Source organism: Mirounga angustirostris, unplaced genomic scaffold (assembly GCF_029215605.1).
Source record: "Mirounga angustirostris isolate CCGP_5_RB_7025 unplaced genomic scaffold, mMirAng1.0.hap1 SCAF_4, whole genome shotgun sequence".
NCBI lineage: Eukaryota > Metazoa > Chordata > Mammalia > Carnivora > Phocidae > Mirounga > Mirounga angustirostris.
Window position 1 is genome coordinate 140,605,173 of NW_026991712.1, and position 26,320 is coordinate 140,631,492.

The 26,320-nt window shown below is 42.1% G+C and overlaps 1 long non-coding RNA gene across 2 annotated transcripts in view; it reads left to right on the forward strand.

Moving 5' to 3' along the window:
• LOC123859547 (uncharacterized) overlaps window positions 1–26,320 on the forward strand; it is a 109,378-nt gene that overhangs the window by 69,197 nt on the left and 13,861 nt on the right. The window contains exons 6-7 of one of the 2 annotated variants that reach the window (XR_010410919.1): window positions 3,773–3,883; window positions 11,093–12,687. The exons of the other annotated variant lie outside the window; for it this stretch is intronic. This is a non-coding gene — a long non-coding RNA (uncharacterized LOC123859547). Of the gene's footprint in view, window positions 1–3,772; window positions 3,884–11,092; window positions 12,688–26,320 lie in introns of those variants that run through there. 2 annotated transcript variants of the gene reach the window in all.

Consider the following 26,320-nt stretch of genomic DNA (forward strand, 5'->3'; position numbering starts at 1 on the left):
GATGCACATAAATGCAAGATTGCCAGGTGAGTGGATTAAGCCATTGACATGTCGGAAGAATGAGGGGCATGCTGGCTGGGTTGGGTGGCTGAGGTGCTAGATCTTGATACACTTGTCAGGACACTCCCAGACTCCTATAAAACACACCAGCCTGACACAATTGAGTCGCTTCTGTATTTCTGAAAGAGGAACATGGTCCAATAAAGGACATAGGATTTCACATGACTCAAAGTATGATTTGCCCTATTTGTTCCATTCACTTATTTCTCATTGATTTATTACATATCTTTTTTGTGTGTTTTACAAATAAGGTAATGTTCTAAGCACTAGGGATAAAGAACATAAACAAGACACACTGCCCCTGCACTTACAGAGCTTTTATTCTAAAGAGGAAGGGAAAGAATAAAAACTGATTACACTATTCATGCCTTATTATCATTTTTTATAAATGCTATGATAGAGAAATTTTGGGTCCCATGAGACCATAAAATAAGGACACGGCCTATTTGGTGGATCAGGGAATCTTTTCTTGAGGCAATGGCATTTGAGCAAAGCTATAAAAGATGAATAGATGCTAGCTGAGGGGAAAGGAAGAGTTATAGAATGTTCCAGACCACATGTGTGTTGTCCTATGAAGACAGAGCGTGGCTTAGCCACAGACCTGAAAAAGAGCTGGGACGACAGGATAGTAGTGAGGTCAGTTGTACAAGATTTTAGACTAAGTAGCTGTTGGATTCAGCTCATGGTCCACAACGAGGTGTATGGAGGAATACCCATGATCTTACTGGGAGCTTCCTGGGAGAATTCACGAGTTGGAAGGTAGCTGAAATGTAGCTGTATTATTTTGGCATGCTTTCAAATGAGGTGACAGAGAGCCCATCTAGTAGTACTTAAAACTGAGGTCAGCAAACCTTTTCTGTAGACGACCAGATTGTAAATATTTGAGACTTTGCAAGGCCATGCTGTCTCGATTGCAATTACTTGACTTTGCAGGTGTAGCCCTAAAGTAGCCATAGACGATATCTGAAAAAGGGAGCATGGCTCTGTTCCAATAAAGCTTTATTTATTGGCCCATGGGTTGGAGTTTGTGGATCTCTGGCATATCATAGGGTACTTATGGTTCACTTAGCAAGAAGTGTGACAGTGGTTGTTGTAGGGCTGGTCCAGCAACATCATGGGGTAAGGAAGCTGAAGAATCAGCTCTGTGATTCCCTTATAGTCATGTGAGCAAATATAACAAAGACACCAGGTTACTATTTTTAAAAATACAAGTGTATTAAATTAATAGTCAAGGAGACATATATCGGTGAAGAAATTCACTGAGAATGTTTCTTGAGGGGGAAAAGTCAGGGGTTTTAAGTGCTAGATGAGGAGTGATTCGTGCTAGTTAGGTTAACTAAGGATTGAAAACTAGTACTCTGCCTAAAGCAGAGTAAATCCATTAGTTTGTCCAGGATTTGTCAAAACCAGTCTCAATGTTCATCAGCCCGCAAAAGGTCTCCAGTTCAGTCCAGTAGGAATCTGATTCTTGGGGGTCCCTCAAAGTTCATGGTCCTTCATCAAGTTCCACTGCTTAGAATCAGCTGTGATGGAACAAAACAGTAAGTTTTGATCTCTCCAGGCAAGTGCTGATGTAGATGAAAATTTTACCTTACTGGGATCCAAGATTCTGAAATTCCAGTCATCATCTGTTTAAAGGACAGCGTCCCATGAGAAGGGAGGGCATAGCCAGAGTAGTTTTGCTCACAGTACTCCCTCTTCTATCAGGGAAGAAATCCTTCCTAGAAGTCTCCTATCCACAACCGCAGTCTTACCCTCATGTCTCATTGGCTACAACTCAGCCCCATGAACACCTATCCACTCATCACTGGCAAAGAGGACTGGGATAATCACAGCTGTTTCCCAGGGCTGCCTGATACTGAGCAGCACTGGGGATCTGTTAGCAAGGAGGAAGGGCTTGCTGGTTATTGGGAAGGCCACCAACTGTATCCCTCAACAACCATCACTGGCCTTCCTTCTTGTTAATAGAAAATGAAGCGACAGTGGGAGACAGGCGCTGCTGAAGAAGCCGTGGATGGAGCAATTGACAACACTTCTGCAAAAATGAGCTGGATCATCGGAGCGCAGTCCCTGATAATAGGCTGAGTGCTCTGACTGGAGCTTCAACAGCGCTGGTTGCTTATGAGAATAATCCTATCTTACCTGCTTGGAGATTTGGATTTTGTTTTTCATGAGAATGCTCAACAGGGAACCCCCCTCCATCCAATCCCTCTTCCTAGGGACACACAGAACCAATCCAAGGAAAAACCTTGAGGACAGGAAACTCCAGTTTATCTATAAAACAAACATACTTATAGTTTAAATAATCAGCCATAGGTTATTGGGTTCCTTTTCTCTATTTATACACTACTTTTATGAGAAACTGGCAAAGTATATACACACACCCCAATGTTAGGGATTTAGTAAGAAAGCCGTTTCCAGGGTATATTATAATTAAAGTCATACTAATTCAGCCCAATCCTTAAACACCTATTCCGCCTCAGTCTGCACTGTGGGGTAATGATATAATTATAACCCTGAGGCATTGCAGGACATGGGAGAAAGAATGAAGTCTTCTTGTCAAGTTTCTATGTTAATTGCATGTTACTGTTGTCTAATTATTTGTCAGGAAAAGGCAATGAATAATGATGAGAAAAGCATGGGTTTTGCAGCTGGTGGACTTGGGATTAAATGCCAGCTCTGCCACTTAGTAACTGCCTCAGTTCCCTCATATTTATTAGTAAGAGTTTTGGGGTATCTTCAAGATCAGTTTTAGTGCACAGGAAGATTAATCAGAGGCTTAGTTTGGCTTTATAAATTCTGTTCTGTTCTTAAAGTTACAAAGGGAAAACTTGAGTACATCCTTAAGCTTTTAAATTTGGCTTCAAATCATATGAATCCATTTTTAAGTCTGGCAAATTTTAACAATCACTTTTGGGGTGGCTGTGACTAATGTTGGTTTAATTTACAAACTGGGTTAATTGAACATCTTCTAATATTTTAGAAGTGCGGTTATACATTTAATGTATTTGCTCCCTTCCTTAAGGATTTCAATTCCCTGACAACAAATAAAACTTCCTTAGTCTTAAAAAAAAAAACCCTTATACGTCTAACAAATTAAGCTTATAAATATGGGAAACTGTAGTTCTCTTAAATAAACTTAGTGAGACTTCAAATTTAAAATCACAAATTTAATTAGGTATTCGGTTACATAATTTAAGTTGGAGTTCCAAGACTGTCACTCTCCTGGTCAAACTCACATAAGCGTGGGAAGTATAAAACACTTGCATAGACTCCTTAGCCTGAAATCTTAATATTAAACCCTTCTGTATTTGTCTATACAAACATCACTGAAGTCCCCCAGGTCGTTTAAAACACTTCTAGTACCTGCAGTGACTCCTTTCACACCTCAATTAGAAAACTATTGTATCTTCCCATGTAATACATGGGTTGGCTTTCTGAGGTTGCTTCCTATGTTCCTAGAGATTTCAGACCGGATGCCGATTGGACTCTTGCCGTTGATGCTGCTTGGATGTGTTGAACTTTATAGTTGCAGCTCAATTTCAAGTTGAGGCTGTTTAAGTCGCTCTTGTCCCTGGAGTCCATTTCTACACATTCCTATGTGTATAAAGGAAACCCGTAACTCCTGCCCCAGGTAGTCTCTTGGTTGAGTTTTGCATTTTCTTGGCAAAACCTTAAGATCTGTGTCTCCCTGCTTCTTCCATGTTCCTAGAGTCCCGTAACACTTGTTATTGATACTGAATATATGCGTTGGATATTGAAATGATAGCTGATTGAATTTCAAGTATCTCTCATGGCTTCACTCGTGGACACAATATGTCAGGTCAGTCTATTAGCAATCTATACATTTGGAATTTTAATACCTACCTGGTAGGGTTGTTGTGAAGTAGCATTAATTATTAGGAAGCCCCTACCCCAGTGATGGCCCATTACAAACACTCAGCCAGCCATAGCCACTGCTACTGTTTTTACAACCCATTGATCCTAATGCATTTCCTTAACTCAGCCTGCTCATTTCCTCACTCCCTCATCGGCCAGCTCCCACGCCATCACTACAATAATTACAGTATCATCCCACCCTTGTGTAAACCCATTAACTGTCTTGCCCCTTTCTTTCCTTGTCCTTCTACTGTGGTACAACACCCGCCTGTGTAAATCCATCTTTCTACCTGCTCCATGCCCGCTCCCACACAGCTGAATGTGGCCTGAGGAAACCACACTACCATGCTAATTGGTCTCCTTTCAATTCTTGTTCACTCACTTCAATGCTGCCTCGCAATCACCGTATAATTTCCTAATCCATTCACTTTCCCTCTCCTTGATGACTATTTCATACCTTCTCATCTCTCCTCAAATTGCCACACTTAACTCTGAGCCCATGAACTTGCTTCCAGTGTCACTAAGAAAATACAAGCACTCAGATGATAGCTTCCACACACTCCCATCTCCATACACAGCCACCTCCCTGCATCTATGCCTGTTTCTCTTGGGCGAACCCCTAGCAAAGGCCAACTCCCTATTCGTGCACTAGGTTTTATGTTTTCTTGTCCATTTGAGGACACTGCTCCAGCAGTCCCCCCTCTCTCTCCAGCATTATCAAATTTTTCCTTTCTAGTGGATCTTTCCCATTTCCCTACAAACTTGCTATTAATTGTCCCATTTCCCATTCTTCTCTTGACTTCATTTCTTGCCCAGTAAAGCTCCATTTCTTTACTTCCTTTTACAACAAAACTCCTTAAATGAGTTGTCTCCATTTCTTTTCTCTCATTAGCTCTTGAGCGTAGTCCCCTCAGGCTGTTGGCACACCCCTCCAGGGAAACTCTTCGTATCAAGGTTACAAATGACTTCCTCCATCTTCTAAATCCCATGCTCCATTTTAGGCCTCATTTTTCTTGACATATCTGCAGAATTTAACACTCTTTCTTCAACACATTTTCCTGTTTCTATTTTGTTTTGGTTTTTTTTTTGCTACCCCATTGACAGCTCCTTCTCAGCTGACTTTTGCTGTTCCTTTTTTTCTCCCTGATCTCTTAACATTCCGTTAAGAAGCTCATTTCATAGAGCTCTACACCTGTCTCTTTACACTTTTGCCCTTGGTGCTATCATCGAGTCTCATGAACTCAAATACTATCTATACACCAATGGCTCCCAAATTTATGTCTCCATTATGGACCTGTCTGCCCTATATCCCCACTTGGAAGTCTAATGGGCATCCCAAACTTAACACTGTTCAAGATTAGGGTTCTGTGCTCTCCCAAACAAACTTACCAGTCTTCTCCATTTCAGGAAATAACAGCTCTATCCTTCCATTTACCTAAGGCCAAAACCTTGAAGTCATACTTGACTCCAGTCTTTTTCCACTGGCAAACGCTACCAGCTTTCCATGAAAATAATATATCAAGAATTCAAGCATTTCTCACTGCCTCCACCGCTACTGCTATGATTCAGGCGACTCTCTTCTCTTACCTGGTTTTAGAGCCACAGCCTCCTTACTGTTCTCCCTGCTCCCGTCTTGTCCCCACCTCAGCTTATTCCCGACCACCAAGTAGAATGTTTAAAAAAATTAAAGTCGGATAATGTGACTCCTCTTTTTAGTGACTGATCTCTCATCTAGTGTCACTCATCTAGAGAAAAAGTCGAAGTCCTTACGACGGTACACAAAACCTTACATGATCTGGAAGTCCATTATGTCTCAGATTGCATCTTCTATTACTGTTAGCCTCATTTATTTGACTCTAAAATGCTAAGCACACTCCCACTTTGAGGCCTTGGCACTATCACCCGTGTTGGGAGTGCTCCTCCCTTGCTATCCGCACTTCTCACTCCACCACTCCCTTCGGGTCTTCAATCAATTGCCCCTGTGTCAGACTGGAAGGGCTAGGTTATTGCCAAGTACCAAGCAACCTCAACATCTCAGTTGCTTGAAACCAGTCATAATGCATGTCCATGTTGGGGGTGGCTAAGCTCCTCCATGTTGTCCTCACTCCAGGTTTCAAGCTGACAGAAAGGTCACTATTGAAACATGGCTGGTGAAGGGAAAGAAAGAGCACGAAGAATCATAAACTAGCTCTTAGCGCTCCCACACCCAAACAGCATACCTCACTTCTACTCACATTTCATCAGCAATAGCAAGTCACTAGGCTTCTCTAATTCCAATGTGGCAAGGAAATACAATCCTATCATGTGCCCAGAAGAAGAACCAGAAATACTGATGAACAGTACTATAACATTAATGGTTATCACAGTCATCATCTGAGACCTTCCATGGCCATGCAATAAAAAATTACATGCCTTCCCAGCTACTTTCTCCTTCCCCTATTCCCCATACCTACTTTATTTATCTCTTTAGTATCTCTCACTATCTACATATACTCCATACATTACTTGTTTATCTTGTTTGTTTTATATCAGTCCCCATTAGAATGTCAACTTCAAGGAAAAAGAGATTTTAAGCCTGTTTTATTCAATGTTGTGGTCCCAGTGTCTAGAATAGTAACTGCTATATAGAAGTGTTAGATAAAAATTTGTTGAATAAATGAGCAAATGACAAGAAAGATACAAGTAGTGATCCATGTAAAATATACAGTGATTTTCAGTTGCCCAGGCTTGGGATTTGGTTTAAACCAGGGTTGGGTACTATTGATTTATTCGGAACAAATTTGAGTATATAACAACTTCTGCGAGTCTCTATGCCTCAAGGAGAACATCCCCATCCTCAGACATACCAGATACATGGGAACTTATTACCTTTCTTATTTTACACTATTTTTGTCCATGGAGGAGAAGGAGCAACTTGACTTTCATGGAAATGAAAGAAATAATCTTCCTTTTTTCAACAAAGATCTGGCTGAAATCAAGGTTTTTTGTTCAAAAATACTAGAAAGTTCCATATGTGACAAACACACTCTCATTTCTCCTTCTTGATCCATGTGCATTTCATCACATGTGCAGCCCCGCCCCCATCCCCACCCCCACCCCACCCACTGTAAACAAAACTTATGCCGATAATGAAGCTCCCAGGATCTTAATTTGAAAAGCTTCATCAGTTTGAGGTCAGCCTCTCTGCGTCATGGTCTTCTTTAATGAATCAAATAATCCATTTCTCAAAATGGCTCTGCCTTCCTCAAAATCTTCATGTGGAATTCATTTTCACATAGGGATAATTACAGTCAGCACTGAGGCTACACACTGTGGTGAGGGATGTGGATATTCACCAGCTCCTTGAAGGCAAATTACAAAGGAACTTAGTACAGAAGCTAAAAAAAGGTCTTAGTCAGTAGAAAACAAAGTTGCAGGATGTAAATATCGAATCCAAGGCTAGTTTGCTTCCCCACTTAGAGAGATTATTGCTGAGTCAGTTATTTCCACCAAGATTTGTTTTTTTTTCTTGCACAGACCACATCCCATTGTGTAAATATTTGAGGGAGCAGTAAAGACATTTGCATATGATATGTGAATCATTTGCATAAAATTATACTGTCTTCGGAAAAATTCTAAGTTAAAGTGAAATTAGTTATATTTTCCCTAATTATGCTTTCCTTAGCTTTTGTGCCTCAGTCTTCATGGCTCCCATTGCCTAGAGGAAAAAATGCAGTGTCCTCTGCCTGGTGCATTATAGTCCTACCCCACCTGTCCTACAGTTACCGTCTCTTTTCCTGGTCCCTACAATACTTGATGCAGTAGGCACACGGAAGTGACTATTAGTTGACGGTCTGTTAGGCACTTGCTCACTTTCTTCCTCTCTAACAGAACCATGATTTTCTTCCTTCTGGCATTTGTAGACCTTATGTTTCAGGTGCCCTCACAAAGCCCCAGGGTAGAGGTTTTGATTAGGCTACAGCCAAGCTGGTGGATCCCTTTCCTTGGTAAGTGAGTGATTTTGACATCGGTACGTGATGTCATCCTGGCTGATGAGAAGTGAAGGGAAGGCTGCTAGGAGATTTCTGGCAAAGTTTCCTGCACCTTAAAAGAGGACACACACCGAAAGGCGGAGACCCACCTCTCTTCTGCTTCTAGACAAGGCTGTGCGGGCCGTGATGCCTAGAATAGCTTCAGCATCACAGAACCACGAGAGCAGGTGGCACTCAGGAGATGGCAGATGGGAGGAACCTGAGAACTTGAAGGGGTCATTGTGCCCCTGGCTTAAGCCATCGTAATAATAATTACAATTGTGACTTACGTGTCAGGCGCTGTTATGAGCATCTTACACACGTTAACTCACTCAATCACCAAAACACCGTATGAAGTGGGCATTTTAATTATTTTCATTTTATACTTGAGCCACCTGAACCAGAGAGGGGTTAATGTGCCGAGGTCACTCTCCTTATTTGTTTTTCCAGCTTTTTATTATAGAAAAGTTAAAGTATATGCTCAAGTAGAGACTAGCATAATGAATCCCCACGTAGCCATCAATCATCCAGTTTAAACAATTACCAACTTATGGCCAGCCTTGCCTCATTTGTGCCCCTGTCCACTTTTCCTCTGCCCCACATTATTTTGAAGCAAATCCCAGACCTCATATTATTTCATTCTGGATTACATCATGCATGACAAAAGCTGAAAGCTACTTTTATTTGGGTCTTCTGTTACAACTAAAACTAGTCTCTAAATATTAATAACTTTCTCCTCATAAAAATTTGAAAATGTAGATAAGCTGAGGGCAAAGTACAAAAACCACCAACAATATGATCGCCTGGCAACAACAACTAAGAATAATTTAGTAGCACACTTCCTTTCAGTATTTTGTATGAGTTTGTTTTGAATATAAGATTGTATATTTTCTGCTTGTCAGAAATATATCAGTGACCTGAGCACTTTCCATCCTCCTTCCAGCTCCCCTGATCTTTGGGTGCTGGGCTCCCACTATCCTTTCTTCTAGAAACTTGTAGAAGTGCTCCCTTTGCACTTTCTACCACACCCCCACTGTGGTACTTTAGTGACACGTGGCTATTGTCTGTTTACCCATGTTCCTGACTAGACCAGGGCATACCAAGAGCAGGGGCTGTTTCTGAGTTGTTCTTTTTAATCTCTGGTGCCCATATTGTTATAAGAACTATCTGACAAAACTCATGATAGGGATGACGTTGAACGTGGAGTGGCCTGCATCATGTGGTGTCTCCTTTACAAGGATCCAGTGGAGAAACTTTCCTCTCATACCAGGGATGGGTAGAACCTTGTCACTCCTGAAAAACAGGTATACTTTCTTTAGTGGAAACAATGACAGTTGTACTATTAGTTCATGTGTCCATTTTTACTTTGGTCACTCGATTGCTCAGAGCCGAAGTCATGGTTCTAACTTTGGAAAGTGTTTCAAGTTTTCAAAACATTAATTCTCTCACTGGTTTTATTTTATTTTGTTTTCCCTTCACCATGAAGTATTTATACATAAAATAATCATATGGTATCATGACAGGACCACTTTTGATGTGCCAGTTTGAGAGTTTTTGTCTCTTCCCTTTTCTGTGAGAGTAGCTTACAGGTTCTGTGTCTTCTTGCTTCAGGGGTGGTAAACTAATGGTTTACTTCCCTTTCTGGATTTGTTTAGAAAAGTCTAAAGTCTTTAGGGAGGATGAGCTAAGTGTCCTGCATGGAGAGGAATGGCTTCTGAGGGAAACATGGAAAGAGGAGGATTTCCCCAAGAATGACGAAAAGACTCCCAGAATCTATTTGGGTCTGTGGGTTTAGAGAGAACAGAGGGAAGCAGAGCTCACAAAAGTGGCAAGAACCCAGGTGGGTAGGGTGGCAAACCACCCCCCACCACATCAGAAGTAGGCTTGGATTAGAAATTAAATTTGATATATAGAAAACAAAGAAGGACAATATTTCTTATATACCTAAATTTGCAGACGAGGATTCATATTCACAACACTACTTAATGAATTTGTGAAAGCCATCCCAAATCCTTTTTGGAATGAGACAGTGTACAAACAAACAAATAAGCAAACAGAAGAAAACCATCATTATCATGGAAAGAATGTGAGCTCTGGAGGCAGACCTGTCATTATTCTACTTCAGGCCCTTAATTTTGTCCCTTGGATCTGTCCAACTGTCTCCCAACTGTTCCAGCAGTACCCGGCCTTGCCTGCTTCAGGGCACCCTTCACCCAGCTATCAGAGTCGTATTCTGCAAATGCAAATTGGTTTGGGTCACTTCCCTGCTTTAAGTTCTCCGTTAAATTCCATTTGCCCTCAGGATGAAGTTCAAGTCTACAAGGGCCTTCATCATTTTGCTTCCTGTCTGCCTCTGTAAGCCTCATCTTCTAAAAACATCTCCCATTCCAACTGAAACTTGACCGTCAAGCAATAGTGGGCTACTTGCTATTCTACAAACGTACTGCTTCTCTTCTGGTTCTTGCACGTGCTCTTCTTGTTGCTCATGTTCCACTGACTCACTCCTCCCCTTTCAGGATTCTGTCCAGGCATCACTGTCATCCAAGCAAACTTCTCCAGTTCTTTCCTTTCCACGTTGCTTATGTGTGGTGTCTCTTCTCTGTGTCCTCAGAGCATCCTAAGGTTACTCCTATGTCACTTATCACAGTGATTCCAACTGCATGTGTCACTGTAAAAAAGAACATGGACACTTGTTTGTAACTGGCATTCTAGTATCTACAGAGGTGCTCGATGCACAGTAAGATGGGAGCAGGAAGACATTACAGGGAGGGACATTGGGAGTCTAGAGAAAATCAGGAAGAAGTCTAGTACTGAGGCCCATACTCAATAATGGGGCCTGCAGGCAAAATGGTTTGGAATACAATTTGAGGACATACCCCAACACGCCTGGGCAGAGATTGCTAAACTCTGCCCCAATACCCATTGTCTGTTTATCTTGAGTAATAAAAACTCCTCCAGGCTTTCAGGTGGTCAGATGGCCACCCAGCCAAAGATTCCATCTTCCCCGCCTCCCTTGCAACTAGCTATGGTCATGTGACTAATTTCAGGCCAATAGGATGAAAGTGGAATGATGTCTTTTAAAGAAAAATTATCATTTTAAAGAAACACTGCTTATGCTGACTTCCTCTTTCCCCTTCCCACAGGCTGAGATGCAGATGCAGATAAGGAGACCTGCATTCCTGAATGATCCTGTGGGGGTGGAACTTCCCAGCCAGGCTAGAGAGCTCTCCTGGCTCAATTCTGTTTGTCAGAATGAAACAAATTTCTGCTATGTTTGGGTTAGGGTGACATATAAGGCTGAAGCTCTTTTCCAGGTATTCCATCCAGAAAAATGTTGTGGGGTTTACCAATGGGAGTGGGAACTCAGGGTGGGGTGGGGGATTATAAGGAATCATGCCAGAGTGCATGTCCCACAGGACACGTGCAGTGTGAGGATCTCAGTAGGAACTCCCTGTGAGCTCCTGAGAGACTCAGTATTTGGACTTCGGCTGTTTATGGGCATTGACTGCCAAGGAAGGAGGGGCCAGACAACATTTAAATAGAAGAATTTTGCTTCCCCCTTTCCCACCCTTCTTTAAGGTCCCAAAACACTGGAGAAGAAAGAGGAGGAAGGAAGAGAAGTGAAAGAGAGAAAGCACACTCCCTTCCACAGTAGACAATAAGTCTCTTGAGTTAGGAGGGAGATAATTAAGTTGGATATGAGTTTGAAGCTTTAAGCTGGATCAATTGTATTATTTTGTATTTTTTAATATCTGAAAATGGTGAAAAGTTTTACCTAAAATGTCATTTAGGGAAAGGAGAATGAGAGTCAAGAGAGCTTTTTTTAGGGACAACCACTGGAAGAAATAATATTTTTCATGTTTGATTCTACCGAATTTAGACCATTCAATAAACTGGTTACAAACTGAAAAAAAAAATCAAAATGAAAATAGCTAGAATGATAACTCTAACCTCCTTTCACCCTGCTTTGGCAGTGGCCCTCTTCCTTATGAAAAGGGCAGGGGAAAGAGAGAGAGGTGAATGCCAGAGATCTAGCTTTAGGAAACCCAGTGGCATGAGAGGCCAAGGGCATTCCCAGCATTATCCCAATACCAGTGAGGACTCTCAGCCAAACACCACAGGGCACTCTTGGCCTTTTTCTGTTCCTTTATTCACTCCCTCCCAGACAGTTGGAAAAACTTAACTGGTAATTTGGGGAAGAATAAATGGAAAGTCAGCCAGACTCCTCCCTTCTTCTCTCTGAGAGTAAGCTGTCCCAAGGGCTATGCATCTTATCCTGCCTCTCTAGGCCACAAGGGGCACAGGAAACCGATCCCACCTGTTCCCTAGGACTGGGTGGCAAAGGAAGTGATTAGCATTATTGGGCTCCCCCCCAACCCAACCCAGAGGACAGCAATGTGGTTGAATAGAAACACAGCATACTAGACAAGAGAAACAACAGTCAGAGGATCGGGAAGGGAGAAGTGACTACAGAGTGGTTCCAACTATATGTGCAACGTTCCAACCTCACCTTGGAACTCCCAGAGAGATGCAAAAAAAAGGAGGTTTGAATAAGCCATCTGGCAGGTGAGGACTGGTAATAGAGCAGATTTAGGGGCAAACTCTTGAAGTGACTTAACCCTGGTCCCATCAGCTAGGGCAGTGAAGGGAAGATTTGGGCTGCAATAATCACCAGCTACTTGATAGGTAAATAATACCGATAGGTAAATGATACTCTTGCAGGTGTTTTATGGAACTTAGGGGAGAAGCAATCTAACATCTAATAAGTTTATAGTCTAATACAATTTATTGAAATGTCAATGTTTCTTCCTGCCATGGAAGGAAAAAAACCCCACATTTTCCTCAAGAGTGTTCCACTCAAATTCTCTCCAGTTTTACCCCTCCTTGTTTTTATTGATTCTGCAGCTTGGTGGAGAAGGTATGAGATTAGATTAGTTTAACGGAACTAACCAGTGAGATCCAACTGAACCACTTAAATCCCCTTGAAGGGCTAAAGAGTCTCAGGAGGCAGGGTTTTGAAGATGTTCATTTCAAATCCTTTTTTAAAAAGTAGAGGTGTAGCTACACTTCACCATCCCGGACTGCTTTTGTCCCCCCCCCATCCCCCATAGGAGAAAATTCTGAATTCAGCACAATTCTTGTCCTAAGTAAGGGTTTCATAATGATATTCATACAAGTGCTTGTTACAACAGAGCTAACAAGGGCCAGATTGGTTGTGGTTGAGTTATATTTGCCATTCTGTGGGCTACGTCTTTGTAAATCAGCCAGATCATTGCCTTAATTAGGGTCGTTTGGGGGTTTAGGATGGTGCAACAAGGTCACTCCTTTCACTCCCACGGTTCTTCGTCAGTCATTTTGTGTGCCAAAGCACAACAGGCACGAAATGGCCTGATCGTATATTTGCTTTAGGAAAAGCAGCGGGCTTCCAAAGTATGCAATGCTGTAGATGACTCAAGGTGTCCCTCACTGCATGTGGGGCAAAAAACGTATGCTGCCCGAATTGTGATAGAAATCTCCAAACCACATACACATCCATCGTTAGAGGTTCCAGAGACATCGAACTAGTAGTGTCTTGGTTTTCTATACCAGTGCTCTGTATCCTATTGTCACCTCTCTGGCCACCCTTTTGGATTGAGGTTTTATTGGGATTTTGTCCTTGGACTCTCTCTTTGGGATGTTGCTGGGCTTTACACCCTATAAGTGTGCATAGTTCCATTCTCCCCATGGTCCCAGACAGTGAGGGTAAGCCCAGGTGTTACTTCTTGGAATGGGACCCGCATGAGGGGAGCTTCTTCTTCCCTCCAAGTAGTGTGCTTCCTTTTGACAAGGGAGAGGGAGCTTGTCTCTGAGGTCTCTTGGGCTGTGATGGCATCAACCATCTGTTTGAAGTTTGTAATCAACCAGGAATGGGTGGTGGGAATGGGACAAGTTAGGAGAGGCCAAAGCAAAAACAGGACCACTGCAATGCCCACACCTTCTTTGGAATGTCTCTATGGGGAGTGAGCTGTCAGTGCCAAGCCACCAGGAGCAAAGCATAGAGGAAGCAGTGTAACAATGGTCTCTGCAGTTGCAAGGTTCTGTCAATACAAACATGGTGGTCAGCTCAGGGAGAAACCCCTGTGCTCCCTCTGGGGCAAGGTGGTGCCCCAGGAGGGGACGGACAGGGGTGAGGATTGACAGGTGGACGTGGACAGAGATAAGGGTGCCTTACTTCGGCTGAAAAACAATTCTAATATGAATGGCTATTTTTACTTTGCAGCGAATAGTAGATTAGAAGTAAAAGAAGCAAAAAGAAAGAAAGTTGGGGGTTAGAGGTAGACACACTGAAATCAGCACAAGTGATATCTTGCATCAAGACAGCAAGGAAGTTAAGAAAAACTGGAGTTCATTTATTCAACAAATATTTTTGAGCACCTGTTGTATACCAGCCTCTGTTCTAGATACCGAGGATATATCAGTGAACAAATCAGAGAAAGATCTCTGTCCTCATAAAGCTTACATTCTAGCAAGTTCCAGGTTGTTACGGAAAATCTATGGGTACATCTAGAATGTTGGCATATCCCTGACGGATTTTCGTAGTTGTTTCAGGCTTCATTACTTCCCAGCTCATCCAGCACATTAATAGCGATGATAATCATGAAGGGCTAATGTACACTTTCTGTATATTAGCTTCTTTAACCCTCACCGAAACCCTAATGTTAATTTTTTCCCCTTGAACCAGTTGGTCTCTTTGGCCAAGTTGCATAGTGTGCTCTGATTGGTCAGGCCTCTGGGACTGCCCGCCCTCCTCCTCCCCCTACCTCAGCCATCTCCTTTGGGCTGAGACAAATGTCATTTGTCCCACCAGAGCCACATGGATTGAGAGGGATAACTGGACTGGGGTGAGGGCTGGCTCACCAAAGGAAGTGACGCTGGGCAGACAAGCATATATCTATTAATCACATAATAAGCCATTCTAGAAAGGCAATGGCTTCATCATTCAAAGTCCAATACTCAGGAATGATGCAGGACAAAGCAGAGTAGGACTAAATGTCCCATTTTCTAAATGAGAAAGCCAAGGCACAGAGAAGGGATGTAATTTGCTCAGGTTCACAAACCTAAAAAACACTGAAGACAGGATTTTGGTCTGACTGCAGAGCCCATGCTTTATTACTGCATCATTCTGATAAAATCATAAAAGGCAATTTTAGTTACTATAGTTCATGGATTCTAAGAAGTCTATCTTTCCCATTTTAATACCTCTGCAGTTGAGATGTGCCATATAATAGATATGAATGTGGAACTTAAGAAACAAAACAAATGAAAAAAGAAGAAAAGAGAGACAAAAAAAAGCCCTGTTTCTTAAACAGAGAACAAACTGGCGGTTGCCAGTGGGGAGGTGGGGGGAGGAGGGGTGAGACAGATAAAGGGGAGCAAGAGTACACTTCTCTTGATGAGCACTGAGTAATGCACAGAACTGTTGAATCATTATATGGTACACCTAAAACTAATGCAACACCATCCGCTAATTATACTTAAATAAAAATAAGGAAAAAATAGATATGGTAAGAATATGGAGGATCAGTTTCATTGGTAGCATTTTTTTTCTTCCTCAGTGGTATATAAAATAATAGTGTGTCTTGCAGAAGAAGTCATATTAGGGTTGATGAAGCGCTATATTCTTTCAACGAATATTGCTAATGCTCCTACTCTGTGCCAGGCAGCCATGCTGGGCTCATTGTGCGGTGCGGTGCACAGTGATATGGAGAATTAATAATTACCCATGATGCCAAGTGGTGTGTGAAGTGAAAGAGTCATGCGCAGGAGGGTGTGGGACTACAAGTGAGGGGCACTAGCCAGAAGGAGGGGGTCAGGGGAGGCTTCCCAGGGGGTGGAATATAGGTGGTAGAGGAAGGAGGGGAGTACGGTGGGGACAGAAGCGGCCCCCTCTTGATGGAGGATAAAATATGGGACAGGGAGGGGTTCGGGATGAAGCTCGAGGTGTGCAGCACCATTTGATGTGATGATGCCTGATTTGGCTGGACAACGAACGTCATGCTGTATACACAAAAAGCAATAAGGATCCACTTAAAGGACTGTGAAGAGGCCATGGCCAGATTGCATTTTGGAAAGTTCCCTCTGGCAGCTGGGTGCCTGATGGCTTAAGGGGAGGCTGGCTCAGGGGCTCGGCAGTCACGCAGAAGGGCAACGTCAAGCAAGGGCTTGCGCGCCGGAAGTCAGTGTCAGCATGCAGAAGAGGAGGTAGGTCTGAAAATCTTTTAGAGAGAAAATTGAAAAGGCTTGTGATTGGATTTGGGGGTGAGGGAGAGGGAGAGGAGTCAGGGATGATTTCCAGTTTCTGGGCATGGAGCCCAATCTCACCACCCTGAGATCATGACCTGCGCTAAAATCAAGAATCTGGAGGCTTAACCTACTGAGCCACCCAGGCGCCCCTGGTTACAGTCCTTTTTATATGCTAGGCACTGTTCTCGGATGTTTACAGGTATTAACTCTCATTTACTTCTCAAAATAATATACGTGCTATTTGCTATTGCTGCCCCATTGTAAAGATTAGAAAACTGAGGCACAGAAAGGCTAACTCACTTACCTAAGTTTCCAGAGCTAGGAAGTGATGGAGCTAGAATTTAAAACTAAGTAGTCTGTCTTTAGGATTTGTTCTCTGCCTTTGGTACAGTTGTTTTGCCTTGTTTTATTTTTGTTCTTTAAATAAAATTTTCCTTCTTTTAACCACTGGTAAAAAAACAAGTCTTCAGCACACAGAAAGTTAAGTTCCAGTTGTTTAGAAATTTTATCCTTTTATTTGGCAAAACACATTCATATGGCAAGACTAAACCTCAGCCCAAACACCACCATTTTTGTGACACTTTCCCTGCCCCATGGCTTTTCTCCCAAGGTTAAGCATACCTTCCTTTGGGCTCCCTGAGATCCTTAGGACGCTATTATGAAAATATTTCCCTCCTTGTGTTGAATTTCCTTTTTTCTTTTTTCAACTTGAACTGTTCCTGAGGGCAGAGATGTTGTATCGGACCTTTCCATATCCTCAAATAGCTAACAACAGGCATGGAATACAGTTAAGTTTGCCAGGAAAAGGAAGGAAGGAAGGAAGGAAGGAAGGAAGGAAGGAAGGAAGGAAGGAAGGAAGGGAGGGAGGGAGGGAGGGAGGGAGGGAGGAAGGAGGAAGGAAGGAAGGAAGGAAGGAGGGAGGGAGGGAGGGAGGGAGGAAGGAAGGAAGGAAGGAAGGAAGGAAGGAGGAAGGAGGGAGGAAGAAAGGAAGGAAGGAGGAAGGAAGGAAGGAAGGAAGGAAGGAAGGAAGGAAGGAAGGAAGAAGGGAGGGAGGAAGGAGGAAGGAAGGAAGGAAGGAAGAAGGGAGGGAGGAAGGAGGAAGGAAGGAAGGAAGGAAGGAGGAAGGAAGGAGGAAGAAGGAAGGAAGGAAGGAAGGAAGGGAAAAAATTACTCCTTATTTTACTAACATTTGACACACCAGGTGTTACTGTAGACAACACCCGTCCTGCTCTCTCTGAGCTTCCAGAGCCTTGCAAGGACAGTCACACGAGGTCCATCTGCCCACTGTGGACAGACCTTCTATTAGGAAGTGTGGGCCCCAGGTCCTTCCGTCATGACCCCTCCCCGTAGCAACAGCGGGCGGGGCCCAGTGTCCCAGGGCCTCCAAATCACTCCAGCCACCGGGGAGAAAAGCAGAGGGCCGGTCCCCGCCATGCGTGCCGAGGAACGGCCCACGCGCTTCCCCCGGAGCTGGAGCGCAACGTGGATGCCAGGTTCCGGCTTCCTGTGCCCGCGCCAATACCGCGAATCCCCTGGGAATTCCTGTCCTCTTCAATATCTTAGTTTCTTCTTTTTATGTAATGGGACCTAGGAATGCTCAGCACATCCCCTTCCTCGCTGTTTTCTGAAGACCTATTTATATGCGTTCTTGCTGTGTATTTCTCGAGGAACACAATCACCGTTTGGAAACACTGCAGCATATGGTTGGTGTTTTGTGTGAGGGGTGGGGTATCCATTTCTCCATCACGTGGCGGAAGTGCAGCAGCTGTAATATCTCATTACAGGGCTTCACTTTATTTAATAAAAAAAATAGTATTGCTCTACTTAACAAAATTATCCTCATCCTTCCACCCATTCCCAAAAACCTGATCTGTGGTTTCAATGCCTCTTGCCGTAATAGCTTTAGATGGTTTGCATGTGATATTAGTTAGCTCCAGAATCTGCTTTCAATTCGGTTGTTTCAGATTGTATTTTCCCTGTGAGCCATTAGTCACCAAATGTTGACGAGCATTTGTAACGATGCCATCTCCCCTTTGTTTATATGCAAGTGCGGCAACCGAAATGATTTATTTATAATGCTTTAATTAAAATTTGTGGATAGACCAGTGATTTTTAGCAGTGGCTTTTCTAATTTGTGGGCTCCAGGAGGAAAAAAAAAATCAATAACCTGATACCATTTATGTTTTTATAGTTACCCCAGGCATTTATAATGCAGACTTGCCACTCACCTGCAGTCTTACTCTGAGCAGAGTGATCCTCGCCACATAAATCTTCCCCAGAGGCCGAGAGCGCCTATATTTCAGAGTCACTTCCCTTCTGTGTCAGCTGTAAGTGAGATGTTACATGCTTTCCATTCTCATGATTTTCATGGCAAGGCACAAGGCTAAAATTAATATTGAAAGTAAATTGATGGACTGTAAGTTTTATAATACCTGACCCGATCCGTAACGACTGCTTAGAATTTTAATAATTTAAGCCCATTGATTTTGGCTCCTGCATATCCCTCTGCACACTGAAAAGGTACCCCATAGGGTCTTTGAAAAGAACATACCCCAAATGCCGAGCTTTTAGGGGAACCTAATATATTCGGCATTGCAGGTACATAAATCTCCATGAAATTGCACCAAGTTAACATATTTACTGGTGCACACAATTTAGTAAGTACTTTGTAAAAGTCTAAATAAAGATAGATAAGACAGGTAGATATGGAGAAATAATGAGTAAATGTTCCCATGTATATTAACAGGGTGAGTTCATTGCCTTCACAAGGCTATCAGCCTAACTGGAAAAGAATTAATTAATTTTCAAGGTGTTTGGGATGGTTTTAATTGCTGTTTTTCAAAGTCTGGGGAAAATGAGCTGTTTTTGCATTTTCTGCCAAACTCAAATGATCTTCTCTCCAATAGTCAGCGTTGGGGGGCATGGAGACAGTGATGACAAGGAGGATGAGAAGAGAAATGCTTGGCTTCATGCACCGTTTGGGCCTTTGGAGATAAAGGCCCAAGGAACAAGGAGAAGCTCGTTCATTCATTCAGAAAGTCCTCCTAAGAAGGGTCCCTTTTGAGTTTCTGCAGCTTCTCTTCTTTCAGAATACATATTTTCTAAGGTCCCTGCAAGCATCCTCACTCACGTGTCTGACTTTTCCCCTTGCTCTCGTTCCTCCCCCTTCCCTTAATGTTCGCAGTTCAGCTCTGGGAACATTCAAGTCAGGTTTTCAGTGCAGCATGTTGGGAACATCTGGCCATTCTACCAAAGAGACCCCCACCCCTGCCTACCTTAGGAGGACAGAGTCTGTATCCTTTCCTCAGGGCAGATACTCTAGTTCGTGGAGATAATAGCTCATTTCTTGGGAACTATCTAACTCAGATATGTCTCTCTATCTAATTCAGTGAAACCTTTCACAGAAGTTCATTTTCCAAATCAAGGAAGTGTGAAACCGCTGCGCTGGTCGAAATGGTGGGTTTTAAAATAGATGCCGAAGGAGCAGGTTTCCAGTCTGGCACGGTCCACGGGCATCTCTCCTGAACTCCTGGGGCTGCTTGGAGCAGAGGTGGGGAAATCACGGAACTAACGTATCAGTCATATGGTTAATGTAAGCGAGCAAGGACTGAAAAAGCCAACCGATGAAATTTCCATGTGGCCTCCCTCCTTCCTCAGCTGGTCTCCCCTCCTCCACTCTCGGGACCGCCACTCTTGCCTTGTAGATCAGATATACGGGATGTCTTTCTGCGCCTGCAGTGCAGGTAGTTCTCTCCTACCTCTAGGCCTTTGAACATATTCTTTATTCTGCTTGGAAAACACTGTATCCCCTACTCAGCTCATCATCAACCAGCTTACTCCACTAACCCTTTAACTTAGAGCCCTCAACCTATGTGAAGTCTTCCTGGTCTCAAAGAACCAGGCAGGGCACGTCCTCCTATAATACTGATATTTCACTTTCAGCACATGATGCTGTGGACTAATAATCTTTTTTTTTTTTAAAGATTTTATTTATTTATCTGAGAGAGAATGGGAGACAGAAAGCATGACAGAGGGAGGATCAGAGGGAGAAGCAGACTCCCCGCCGAGCAGGGAGCCCGATGCGGGACTCGATCCCGGGACTCCAGGATCATGACCTGAGCCGAAGGCAGTCGCTTAACCAACTGAGCCACCCAGGCGCCCCTGTGGACTAATAATCTTATTTAGTTTCTCTCTGGTCCATGAGCCTGGATGCCAAATTTCCAAATGAACTATAAGCAAAACCAGAGTTGGATTTATTACACTAAAAATGTTGATAAAATTCCTATACCCATTTGTGGTAATGATGAACAAAATCTTAGCAAATTAGAAATAAGAACATCCTGGGGATGCCTGGGTGGCTCAGCCCGTTAAGCGTCTGCCTTTGGCTCAGGTCATGATCCCAGGGTCGCGGGATCGAGCCCCACATTGGACTCCCTCCTCAGCGGGGAGTCTGCTTCTCCCTCTCCCACTCCCCCTGCTTGTGTTCCCTCTCTTGCTGTGTCTCTCTTTGTCAAATAAATAAATAGAATCTTAAAAAAAAAAAAAAGAAGAGTTTGGAGAAATTGGAAGCCTCACAGGTTGCTGGCGGGAATGCAAAATAAGCTAGCCCCTTTGGAAAATAGTTTAGCAATTCTTCAAGTTAAATAGTTACCATTGGACCCAGCAATTCTACTCTTAGGTATCTACCAAGGTAACCGAAGGCCTATGTTCACACAGAGACTTGTATAGAAATAGTCCTAGGACCATTATTCATAAAGCCTCGGATTAAAACAACCCAAATGTTCCTCAACTGATGAATGAATAAAATGTGGTATATCCTTACAAGGGAATATTATTTGACCATAAAAGGGAATGAAATAATGGTTCATGCTACAGTATGAAGGCACATTGAAAACATTATGCTAAGTAGAAGAAGCCAGACACATAAGGCCACATGTTGTATGATTCTTTTTATATGAAGAAATATCTAGGATTGGCAAACCCATTCAGACAGGAGGCAAATTATTGCCAGAAGTTGGGCAGAGAGGGAGGAGGGAAGTGAATACAAATATGTTGTTTTTTTTGAGGAGATAAAACTGTTCTAAATTTAGGTAGAGGCGATGGTTGCTCAATTCTATGAATATATGAAAAACCCCTGAATTGTACACTTTAAAAGGGTGAATTTCATATGTGAATTATATCTCAATCAATCTTTTATTTTAAACATCTCCCACTATGGTTATGCATTTGTCTATTTCCCTTTTTTTGGTCAAATTTTGCTTTATTATATATATATATTGAAAGTATGTTATTAGGAACAAAAAAAAATGAATTTTTATGTCTTCCTGGCAGAATGACACTTTTATTATTAGGAAATATCACTCTTCATCTCCAGCAATACTTCTTGCCTTAAAATCTATTTTTCTGATGGTGGTCTATCTACATCCTATTTCTTTTTATTAGGTTTGCATTGCTTTCTTTTTCTACACTTTTATTTTCAATCCTATATGCTTGTATTTACATTATATCTCTTGTAAGCAGCATATAGTATTTTCTTTATTTTACCTAGTCTTTAATTTGAATTTAGTTTGATTTATCCAGTCTTTGTATTTTAATTAGAATATTTAGTCCATTTAAATGTAATGGAATTACTCATTTATTTGGGTTGAAATCTATTATTGTGCTATTTGTTTTTAATTTGTTCTACCTTTTCTATGTTACTTTTTGTCTCCTTTCTTTTCTTCTTTTGGGTTAAGTTTTTTATTGTTTCATTTTCCCCTCTATTATCTCATTTGTTATACATTCTTTTATTATTACTTTAATGTTTATCTCAGAGATTACAATATGCATACTATATTTTGATATAAATATAAATCTACATTTTATAAATAATATAAAATTTGACCTAACTGTAATGATACAATATATTATATATCATTACATATAATACAATACAAAAAATGCAAGAACCTTAGAACACCCTTATACCATTTAATACCCTCGCAACTTTTGTGCTTTGTTGTCATGTATTTTATTTCTCTATGTGTTTTATACCTCACAAGACAGTATTGTTATTATTTATACAGTCAACATTAATATAAGATTTTCTAAAATTTATCTTTTCTGTTCTTTCCTTCCCGTATCTCTACACTTGGGAGTGGGATCATTTTCATTCTGCCTGAAGAACATCTTTAGCATTGTCTTTAGTGTGCATCTGTTGTCTCAAAATGTCCTTATTTTGCCTTTGTTTTTGCAATACATGTTTGATTCTGGTTCCCAGTTATAATTTCTATTGTAATATATTTTATTTAAAAAAGCTGTATGTGACTCATTACATTGATTTCACAAACCATTACATTGAAGTGGCTTGAAGTCCACCACAAACCATTGCAAATCCACAGATTGAAAAATGCTGCCTACAGAATTTTCCCTGTGATCATCCTGAGAAGTCAGTGGTTCCCATAGTGAAGAATGTCCAAGAAGCTTGCTGAAACACTAACTGTTCATACAGAGAAGGCCTTTGGAAGAGTCATTCAGTCCTCAGCTTCCCAGACTCCACAGCCTGGGCCTGAGCCTGGCTTGATGAGTTACAGGACAGTTTCTGTCCAATAAAGGGACCAGAAATCGACTGTGAATGTTGCCACTCCTTGCCCAGGATTGAAAAGATGCATACTTAAGAAACAATAATTTGTAGACTCATTGGCCAACCTTAGCTCTCAGAACTTGAATAGAACCATCTGGAGGCTGGCTGAGGCAACTGTAAAATTCTAGAATTCACTAATACTTTAAGTATTTATTGAGTGTCTTCTCTAAGCCAGGCACTCAACATAAAAAGATAAGGTATTGACCTCCATAACTGACAAAACTCCCAACAAAGGTGTGACTTAAACAAGCCTTGCTCTTCCCTAAGCACTGGTGGGTAAACACCACCAACTTCACCTCCATACCTCTCCTGTTCTTCCATTGTCCACCAATAACCCAAGCCACCTTCTGCATGACCCCGTATGTTTTAGTTACTCTAATACTCTCAGTCAGGTCTTAGTCAAGGTTTGAAGTATTGGGGGCCATTTTACCATTCATCCTATATTCTTCCATTCCATATTAATTGTGTGTCTGGTACTGTTCTAGGTTCTGGAGATTCTATCATTTTAGAACTCTGTGGAGTAAGGACGACAAATAACAAATAAACAGACAAATGGATCTCTAATCTTATGTCATGTAGAGATAAGACTATGAATAAAGGTAACAGGAAAGAGAAATTGAGTGATGGGACTATCTAAGAGAGTGTGCTCAATGAAGTTCTCTCTTAGCAGGTATGATCTGAGCAAAATCCCAATGAAGTGAGAAAATGAGTCATGAAAAAACTTGATGGACAAGTACTTCCAGACAGAGGAACAGCTAGTACAAAAAACCCACGGTTGGAGCTTGCCTGGCCTACTCAGAGAATAACAAAGAGGCCAGTGTGGCTGAAGCAAAGTGAGCAGGAGGGGAACTGCTAGGAAATTAGGTCAGGCAGGTGGTCAGGAGTCTGAGCATAGCGCCAGGTGTCAATTCCTTGTCTTTAAGGTGATTTGAGTAGATGGATTATTAATTTAATGATTGTGAGTAAATGTTTATTTTCTTTTTACGTAGCCAACATAATTTTGTTTTTAAGGGTTTCTTACTCATTACTTTATAAGCCTGAACATAAGCAAATTTAATTCAAACTATAGCCCTAGAAATAACATGGGTGTTAAGGTCAAATTGGCTTAACTTTTAGACCCATCTATGAAATGAGGATATGTAGCTCTGTCCCACCTGGTTGCTCTGAGGATTAAAGGACCTAATGCATAAGGCAAAAGCATTCAGCATGGTGCCTAGCACACAGAAGGCACCCAAAGGTTAGTTTTGTGTCATTAGAGCACAAGCTAGGGGAGATGTGGGAGATGAGGCCTCCGGGGATTAGCTCACACAGGGCACCAGCTATCATGCTGAATAGATCAGATCTTATCCTGATGAGGAGGCCCCTTCAAGGCAGAATGGGATTACTCAAGAGGGGAGGGATTTGGGAGGGTGGCAGCAGTAGTAGGAAGGTTATGGGAGGGACAGGAGAGAGCAGGACCAGCAAGAAGGCCACTGCAGGATGGTAGGTGAGAAAGGGGGAAGAGGTGGGGTGGAGTTGGTGGGGAATGGATTGAAGAGATGCTTGCAGTTCCCAAAGTTATTCATGCATTGGTGCCACTGAGAGAGCTTCTTCCTCCATCAAGATTGCTCTTGTCCTTCTGCCCTGTTCTCCCCTCCTCCTTTTCCTCATCTTGAGACTTTTCAGCTCAGGACACGCAGCTGGCTCTAGATGCCCTTCCCTCTCTTCATAGCACCTTGACTCTCCTGGAAAGAGGCTTTTCTCGTATCTCTCCCCACCTCCCTTCCTGGGAGGATGGCATGGATTCTGACCCCCCTCTCCTTACCCTTAGCACCTTTAGGGATGCTCAGTCAACTTTTGTGGTTCGCATGCACTCTGGCATTGTGATTTCAAAACTGATGTTAGTTAACCCCCGGGGGATTCTTCTGTTTTCACTATGAGCTATTCATTCCTTGTAATTACAAGGTCCCAGGTTTTAAGACCAACCTACATTCTTTTAATTTTAGAACAGCATGTGCCCCATAACAAGAGTATGTCCTACTGCCCAGCCTTCTTGTTCAAGGATTAAGGTTTCTAAGGAGAAGCTGGCTTCAGTGCCCAGTAACCAGGTTGCTGTTGTTTGGCCTTCATCCTTGAAAACTTGTAATTTATTGCTTCAGATATTTCCATTGTGTCCCATCACAAGATGCACAGATAACAGAGGCAGGCCCGAGATAAAGAATGGCCAGCAGAACCATGCTAATAATTATATCAGCTCCTTAGGGAGCTGGCAGGTACCAGGGCCCATTTGCTCTGGGAGTCTATTGTGTATAAATATACTTTAACAAATTACCAAACAGGAGCGCCTTTCAGGTTGCTCCAAGAAGACAATTACTTACAGCCAAGCCAGTGAGTAAGGAGGAGACAGTACATCAAACCTGCAACAAAGAGAAATGGGAAGGCCAGCAGAGAGGGGCCCTGTCAGCAGAGCTGGTGTGGCTGTTTGGTTGCTTCTTTTCACTAGAGATATGTGGCTCTCTGCTCGAGTTCTGGCATTCTGAGAGCGAGATGGGCTGGAGAAACGTCAGAAAGAGCGTTCTCGTGGAGAAGATGGTAGACACAGCATGCACAGGCTTTGGAATCAGAAATATCCATATTAATACCATTACTACTACTGGGGTGCCTGGGTGGCTCAGTCAGTTGAGCATCCGACTCTTGATTTCAGCTCAGGTCTTGATCTCAGTGTAGTGGGATCAAGCCCTGTGTCGGGCTCCACACTCAGCATGGAGTCTGTTTGAGATTCTGTCCCTTTCCCTCTGTCTCTATCCCTGCTCTCTCTCTCTGTTTCTCAAATAAGTAAATAAAATCCTTAAAAAAAAAATACCATTACTACTACTAATATCAACCAGCAAATACTTCTGTAGAGCTTACTGTTTGTCAGTCATTGTTCCAAAGATTTTGTGTATGTTACCTCATTTAATTCTCACAGCAATTCTGTGAGATAGGCATGATGATTATCCTCATTTTATAGAGAGGAAACTGAGGCAAAGAGAGATTAAGCAAAGATGAAAGTGGGAATCAGACCCAGGCAACCTGGCTCCAAAGTCAATTTTCTCAACTACTCTGTTTATCAGCTATTCACCTTGGACAATTCATTTAAGGTTTTTGAGTTAAAGTTACCTTCATTGTAAAATGGGGATATGGGAGGGTTATTTTGAGGAGTAAAATAGTAGTTACACAAGAAAATAATTAGAAAATAGTGTAGTGAAGAGTCCTGAACTAAAATATATCATAACCATTTTTAATTTTTTATTTATTTTTATAAGTTTTTTTTAAAATTGAAGTGTAGTTGACATAATATACTAGTTTCAAGTGTACAACATAGGATTCGACAATTCCATACATTATGTGATGCTTACAACAGTAAGTGTAGTTGTGATCTGTCACCTACAAAATTACTACAATATTATTAACTATATTCCCTATACTGTACCTTTTATCTCCATGA